Source organism: Emydura macquarii, unplaced genomic scaffold (genome assembly GCF_026122565.2).
Source record: "Emydura macquarii macquarii isolate MOO-44397 ecotype Brisbane River unplaced genomic scaffold, CSIRO-AGI_Emac_v2 contig_2473, whole genome shotgun sequence".
NCBI classification, from domain to species: Eukaryota; Metazoa; Chordata; order Testudines; family Chelidae; genus Emydura; species Emydura macquarii.
Window position 1 is genome coordinate 278,015 of NW_027132610.1, and position 7,782 is coordinate 285,796.

At 45.8% G+C, this 7,782-nt stretch overlaps 1 pseudogene; it reads right to left on the reverse strand.

Annotated features, from left to right (window-relative positions):
- Nucleotides 1–2,440: 2,440 nt before the first annotated feature.
- Nucleotides 2,441–7,025, reverse strand: LOC137162901 (vitelline membrane outer layer protein 1-like; annotated as a pseudogene).
- Between the last annotated feature and the right edge of the window lie 757 nt (nucleotides 7,026–7,782).

Sequence of the window (7,782 nt, forward strand, 5' to 3'; positions counted from 1 at the left end):
TTCATAAGCTTTCAGGCTTAGTTAAGATCCCATGATCACCTAGGCAGGCAATACTTATCCCTTAAACAAAATTACTTTGCCCATCTATAAACTGGCTTAATTATCTATGATTCATTAGAACAGGACTAACTGTTAATTTTGCAACTAACATGCTTGATCTCAACTTTCCTACAGAAGAGCACCACCCCCCAAAGCAGACATATGAAGGAATAATCTCTGTTAAAAGAACCAGACACCAGTCCAAAGGTGAAGCTGGAGTCAGGGTCAAGGGGCCAAGCTGAAGGTCCGAACGAGAGTCAGAAGCTGAAGGGTGAGCTGGAGTCATAGTCAGGAATGTAGCCAAGAGTGCATCAGAACTCGGGGTTAAGAACCAGAACAGAGCAGACAGGCTGAGACTGGAGCTGGACTAGGAACAAGGATGGGAGCAAGGTGAGAGCAGGACTTAGAACAACAGTCAGAGCAGGTAGCAGCTGTGAAAACAGAGTAAGAACAACTGCAGAAATGGAACTCCAAGAGGAGGAGCTGCAAGACTCAAGTAGCGGACCACTGGCTCCCCTGTCCAATCAGGAAGTACAACCATTTGGAGCGTGCTCATTGGGTCCAGCTGAGCTTGCTGGGTTGCCTAGCAACCAGGCTGAGAGCCAGCTGTGCCCCAACACTACTAAAGGGACTATAATGGAAGTAACTGTTATTTATTCTCTCTCTTTTGTTTTCATTTTTTGTTTTCGTTTTCGTGATGAAACAGGCTTAGTTCACCCCAGTGATTATTTGACCTGTTTCTAATCATGGTGTCCCCTAAAGCACGGCGAAGAATGCCATGTGACTAAAATAGTGGGAATTGCTTTCCTGAATGGGTGTTAAGAGAAACAATTATTAAGATTGGGATCCTAAACAAGAGGAACTCCATTAGTGTAGCGTTCTTTGTGAAAGTGCTGAAGGGGATTGATCACAGCCCTTAAAAGAATCCCTGTGGCAAAGCAAATTATGTACTGTTAAAAATGTTTCTGTGGATCTCAGGCTATATTGGACACAACAAAAGATTGTATTCATAGTGCATTGGACACCACGGAGGTTGCCCTGAATAAAGGCTTTATCCTCTGATGTTAGTTGGTGCTGTAAGAAAGAAAAAGGAACTGTTACACTGGCTGGATTGGGGGGGGAGGGAGGCATTTATTATATTTTTTAACATCAATACATCAGAATCATAATAATTCGTGTGAGATATGCCTGTCAGGTACTGTTAGAAAGGCTATAATGTGCTAAAGAATATGATAATGTTTATGTTCATATGTTATGTGTATAATGGAAGTTATGGATATGTTTGTATCTGTATTTCATATTGTACTGTGTTTCTGGGCAACACCCCAGACTGTATGGCTGCAGAAATAGCCTGCTTAACAGCCCATTAAGAAATTTACAGGTACAAGGGGTCCAGGGGGAGAAGCCAGGGATATACCTGATGAGTCACCAGGACTTACTCATGTGACTCTGGACTCCATCTTATTCCTGTAAATTTCCACAAGCAGCATGGCAAAGCCCATAGGACATAAAAGGCAGCTGTACCACATCTATTTTGTCTTCAGTCACCAGTCTTCAGCCTACTTCTGGATCAACTCATCTACAACTGAACTGAAGCTGTGAAACAAAGGACTGAGACTCATTCAGGTACTGGATGTACAACAGAGGGCTATACAAGCCTGCAGACTCCACATTTCAACTGGAAACCTGATGTTTAAATAACTGGTCTCTTTACTGGACCTAGTAGCCAATTGGGAGCCAGAGACTGAAATGCAGTAAAGGGGGATATGTATATTTTTATTTTGGCTTTTTGATAACCAGTGTGGGGAATCAGAAGCACTGTTTGTGGCTGGTTGGGAAGTCTGACTTCAGTGTCACCCACCAGTGCTGGGAGAATCTGCTCTCCTTTAGCAGCCTGCCATGACCTTGGCATTTTCAGGTGGCTGCCCTAGGCACGGACGGGTCACAGGAACCCTGATGCATGTGCTGTGGGACTGTCCAGCATCAGCTAGCTGTGAAAAGAGGTGGATAGAAGAATGAAAAAATGCTCAGCTGCAGCAGCCAAACCTCATCTGAAAATTATATTCAAGGATATTTACCTGCTAAGTCTGGTTTAACTACACCACAAAAGCTTTGGTTCAATGATCATCAAGTTTTAAAAAGGGTTGGGTTTTCAAAATGGATGGGTAGGCTTATGCCCAGAACACAGCAGTGGCATTTGGACATGACTGAGTATCAGCCAAAGACCTACTAGTTTATTGCCACAGAGCTCAATTACATGAATTTGAAGAAGTTTGGACCCTGTGTCTAGACACATTTGGATAAAAGTGTCGAGGCGGCTCAAATAATGCCACACTTCCATTCAATCTAACCCTCTGCTTTTTTCATTCACTTTCCCTAGGCCCCTCCCTCCCACTGTCTATTCATGTATGCCTTCTCTTACTGTATTACAGTTATTCACACCCTGACATGTTATGTCTACGTCGTATTGCCTGGCTTTGTTGTCTGGTCTTGCAGCTTTGATGAGTTGTAAAATCGTTGAATTGTGTCATTGTATTGAGGATCCTGTGAAGTATGCCATTATCTGGAAACACACACTGCTGTAAATCATTTACCCTTCTGTACATTTAATTGTCTGTTTCTTTATGAAAATCAGTCATACACACAAGATTTGGCCCCAGCCATTCCTTGGTTCTCTGGACAACAAATTTGAACAATTTTTACAATAAAATTACTTGGTTCCCAAAACCTTGATACACGCCTTTCTACCCAATATAGTCGTGCCTCCCTTCTCACCTTATCAGAGTCATTATCTCAGCTTCTGGGGTTTTACTCTCCTTCCACACGCCTCCCAGTCTCCTCGCCTCCTGGCTCTCCCCACAGTCCTGCCTACCCTCTTCCCCTGCACATGTGGGGATGGTACATGCTCACATGCCTGATTTGGGTCAATAAGACACAGACGTCTTCTTGTTTAAGAGCAGTGCTAAGCTTTAATGGTGTTTCATGGGAAGCTGCTGGTGTTAGGGGATGGGCAGGGATAGGTGCTTGTTTAGTTGCAGCAGAAGAACTTCACATCATTGAGTGCCGTGTCATCCCCTCTGCCCTGGGATGGCTCCACCTTTGTCTGGATCCCACAAATGGCCCCAGAGATGCAGAAATCACTCCATGTGCCAAAATCACCCCAGGATTGTGCAGTGCCCATCAGCTCTCTTCCATCTGAGCATCTGAAGTGTATGTTGTTGGCTGCCGTGTCATCGCCCATTCCCTGGGATGGTTCCACCCTCAGAGCAAAGGACATCAGGTTGCTCCTCTGGCACTTTTGGTCGTCAGTCCATTCGCCCCACCTGCCAGAGAAGAAAATAACTGCCTGAGACTTATTCAGCATCTGCTACCCATCAGGGGGCACCAGTCATCCTAGCTACAGTGCACCGGGGCCAGTGTTCATAGGGCACACGGCAGTGACCTGAAAACAGGCCTGGTAGGGCCTCAGTTATTTTGTTTTCTTTGTCTTAAGTAGTGGGGGGGTTTTTTGCTTGTATTTAACCTTAGAAACATCAGAAGTGTCAAGCCTGGTCTGTCCTGGTTTTGCTGGAGAACTCCCTGGGGTTCTCAGGAGACACCCCTTGGGTGAGAATTTGGGAATATCTGTGTAGAACTTAACACTTCTGGTTGATATTATGGAGTTATTATGAAGTCTTACTAAGGAAAACTGTTCTGTCATAAATGCTTCTCTGTCACTACTGACAGGACACGCACCAGATATTCTCCAGACTAAAGACCAAGGGACCATGCAAGAGTTATGTAGAAAAGCAATTGCATCCCAAGGCAAAATATATTTCCTCCTCTATCCGAGGGGAGGGGTTTTTTGGAGCAGGGGAAAGTTACCAAACTCTGAAGCAAGGTGACCAGGTGGGATTTAAAGATGGGAAAAAAGTCAGAGAGGAAGAGGAAGCATTAGGCAGGAGAGAATAAGATCAGAGAAGCTGGAGAAGGGAACTCCATGAGGGAGAAGTCATCCAGCATGCAACACTCCTGCATGAGACAGGGGAACCCTGCCTGCCAGCCTTCCTGGACACAGATCCATCCCAAAGAAAGGGTGAACTGGGAAGTGGATACATGGATGTTTATTGTTTTGTATGATCTGTACTCTTTTGGGCTTAATATGCCTAAGTAAAAGAACAATTCTGTTAGACTCTGGGCAAAGTGTTGAGTGTGTGTTCTGTGTGTCACAACTACTGCATGCCTCTGGAGGGAATTCAATGGGGTGAAGATCTGGGAGACGGTATATATGAACAACTGGAGTATTGAGAGAACCTACAGGGTGAAATCCTGTCTCCATTGATGTCTGTAGTAGAAAGAGAGAGCATGAAACATGGATCCTGGTACAAAACCTGAGGCCTGAACTAAAGTGAGCAAAAGTCTGGCCCTACTGATAAGAAGCAAAGTTAGCAAGAGTCAGGCTATGGGCAAAAGTCAGGCACTGTTACAAAGCAGACGTTTGCTTACAAATTCACTGTGTGGTACATGAATATGGCAAAAAACACAGGCACTTCCAAGAAGTACAAGGCACAGTGTGTTCATGTACGCACATTCCAGAAGACACAGGTACACCCCAACATAAAGGTCTGGCATAAACACAATACTGGGATATGCAACAGGAACACACCAACCCCAAGTAAAACAAAAACAAGGGGACAAGATAGGATGATGGATAAAAATGCTTTGTTTGAATCAGCAGGTACAAGGGATCAGATTGGTAATGTCAGAAGGGTAATAAGTAACTTGTTTGTATCAGTGTATAAAAGAGGGGATACAGAGGAGGTGTCTCTGGCCTAGAGGGAAGTGGAAAGTCCTGCCACTTACTGAACCAGTCCATTGTCTCAGGCATACATGTATTAGTGTTCCTGTAGAGTCTATGGGGTGCTAGTACTGTACTTTATCAGCAGTAAACTTGGCTGAGCACATTTGCCACTGAACTGAGTCAGTGGTTTTCTTGGGCAGCTGAATCAAGGTCTGCTGTCCCGGCTACCTGCCCACAGCAGGTGCAGCACACAGAGAGAACACACATGCAGCCAACAACTGATAATGTCAATGGCAAAATCCCCATTCACTCCAGCAGGGCCAGGACATGAAGGACGTAGCTAAAAATCCCTATCCCCAGGCCAATTGCTGCAGCTTTCACACTGTGCTCTGGATCTGGTATCATTTCACTGCTTCTCTCCAGTCCTCCACAGTAACTTCCAGGGCACACAAGATCTGAATTTTAACATAAAATGGCCATCAGTGTCTAACATGAAGAAGCAGAAACAGAACAGCCATTGCCCTATTTTAATTTTCCTTTATAGATTATCTCTAAAGAGAGGAAAAAGTCAGAGAAGAGACCCTGTGCAAATGGCATTGTTCATGGTTATTCTCTCTGTGGGTTGCAGAGTAAGAGGGAGAGAAACAAAAGAGCTACTCACGGCCCTACAGCGGACTCGATGAAGGAGCCGTCAGTACAGTACAGGCGAATGCCATTCAAAGCTGTGTCATCACGTAATATCCCAGCACCTTGGACTGCCTCCACCTGGGAGAAGGGTACAAGCGATGGAGACACAGGTACAGATTGGTAGGAGAGGGTTGGAAACTCCACCCCCCAAGCCAATAAATCTTTCCAACTTCCTACTATTAAATTAACTGCATTTCTTAAGAGAAAGGAAAATGTCCAGTAATAATTAGAGCCATGAGGCCCCTGACACTTATAACAGCCACTGCCCTGGGAAGCTGGGAGACAGCTAAAAAACCTGTCCCATATGTTCCCCCTCATGTTTCCCACCCCTTTGCCATCCACCCTGTAAAGCAGAGCCCTGGATCCAAGCCGGGAAGAATGAGGAGGCTGCCCCTACTCACAACCCCCACACTGGCTTTTCACTCTTGCAGCAACACAGATTCAAAGCCACTAGAGGGGGGAGATAGCCAGGCTGGCTTTAAATGAAGTGGCGATGGAGCTCACATGCATTCCCTTACTGTACATATTAACAGTTCCTCTTTGGCTGGGAAACCCGAGACCTACTCTACACTAAAATAGTTTTGCTGTTCTAGCCTTACTTATCATGTCCTCCTTGTGTAGCCACAACCATAGTGGCCAAAAAGTACTTTTGCTAGTATAGCTCATTCCAGTTTGGTGAGTAAAATACACTATCCAGACAACAGCACTTTTGGCACACCTACCAGGACTTTTGCCAGCAGAGAAATATTTTCAAAATGAAAATAAATCACACCCTTAGCAGGCATAGCAATGACAGCAAAACTTTCAAATGAAGATCTGCCCTCAGAATAAGTTTCAATCAAACTTCCTTCCTAATTTTATTCTTTCTCCTACTTTTACCCCCAAATATCTATCACCTTTGATGTTAACACCTGTCAGATACTTACAGACAGTGGTCACATCCTCACTTCTTACTTGCAGCTTACCCGAGCCAGACAGATTTAATTCTTTTAATATCGCCTCCTAAGTCTTCCCCTACACCCCCTTTCTGCTTCAACAGATGTCTCTGGTTGTGCCAAAAGCAAAGCCCCATAAACCCGGCTGTGCAGACAATTGTGTTCTCATCTCCTTTCAGCCCCAGATCTGGGTCACAAATATTCCTTTCCCCCGCCCTTTAATAAACTGAGTGGCCCTGTATGTCGATGGCTGGCCAGAGTGTGAGGAAGAGAGGATTTAAACAAAACAATTAGGAACAGTCTAGAGTCAAGAGAAGGTCTTGCTGGGATACTGAGTGATGAGTGTGGGTCAGAGGGTCAGGAAGTGGCAAGGAGATGGGAAAAATTTTACCTTCAATGAAAATCCATTGGCGTAGCCACTGGGGCAAAACTCCTCCTCCCCCCATTCACCCCACTGGAAACAGTGAGGGTGGAGCTGTATCTTCGTGCCTCTGCACCCTGGAAGCAGCAGGAGAGGAGCAGGCAGAGCACTGCATGGGTGAGGGGCTGCATGGTGCAGTATCAGCTCTGGATCTACCCACAAAGAAGCTGGTGAGTGACTAACACCCTCAGATACGAGGGATATTTATACCCAGGAAAGTTGGGCTGGGTTTCCTTGCTGCCCTGGCCTGGTGCCAAATCCATCTTGGAGCAATCACTCATTGCCACGTCCCTGCACCTAGACACTGACCTCCCCTCGCACACAAAGGGCTCATCATTCCCCACTGAGACTTTCAGAGACTGAAGGAAACTGCTGCCCAGGGCAAGGGCTAAGTGGGCAAAAGAGGGAGTGTGAGTCCTGAGGGCAGGCTGCGGATTTTAGAGCAGCTGCTGAAGGTTCAGAGGTAAAGAGGAGCAGTGGAGAGGACCTTGGGGCTGTGTTGGACAGAGGGTCCTGGCATTGGCAGGAGAAAAGAGAGAGATTTTTTCTTCTTTCATAGCTTTATCTCAGGGTCTCATTTCTGCTCTCTGCAGTTCCCTCACACTGAGTGGTGAGATTCTCCCACACCCTCTGCTGTCACTCTGCCCTACCCCATCCCCCTGTTCAGAAGTCTGGGCTGCAACCACCATTATCATAAAGAAAATATTTACATGGCTCATGAGATTGTGTGTATGGGATAAGGGATTGTGGTATGTGTGTGGGAGGGGGCCCATGTTACAAGTTTGTACTGTGCCTGAAAAAATTATGCTTGGGCTCTGATCATGTGATTCTGGTTGAGAAAACACACTTGCCTGTTGCTGTCCTGCCTAACCCAGACCCTGCCCTGGAGGTTGGTGGGGGAGGTGTTCCCCACTCAGTTA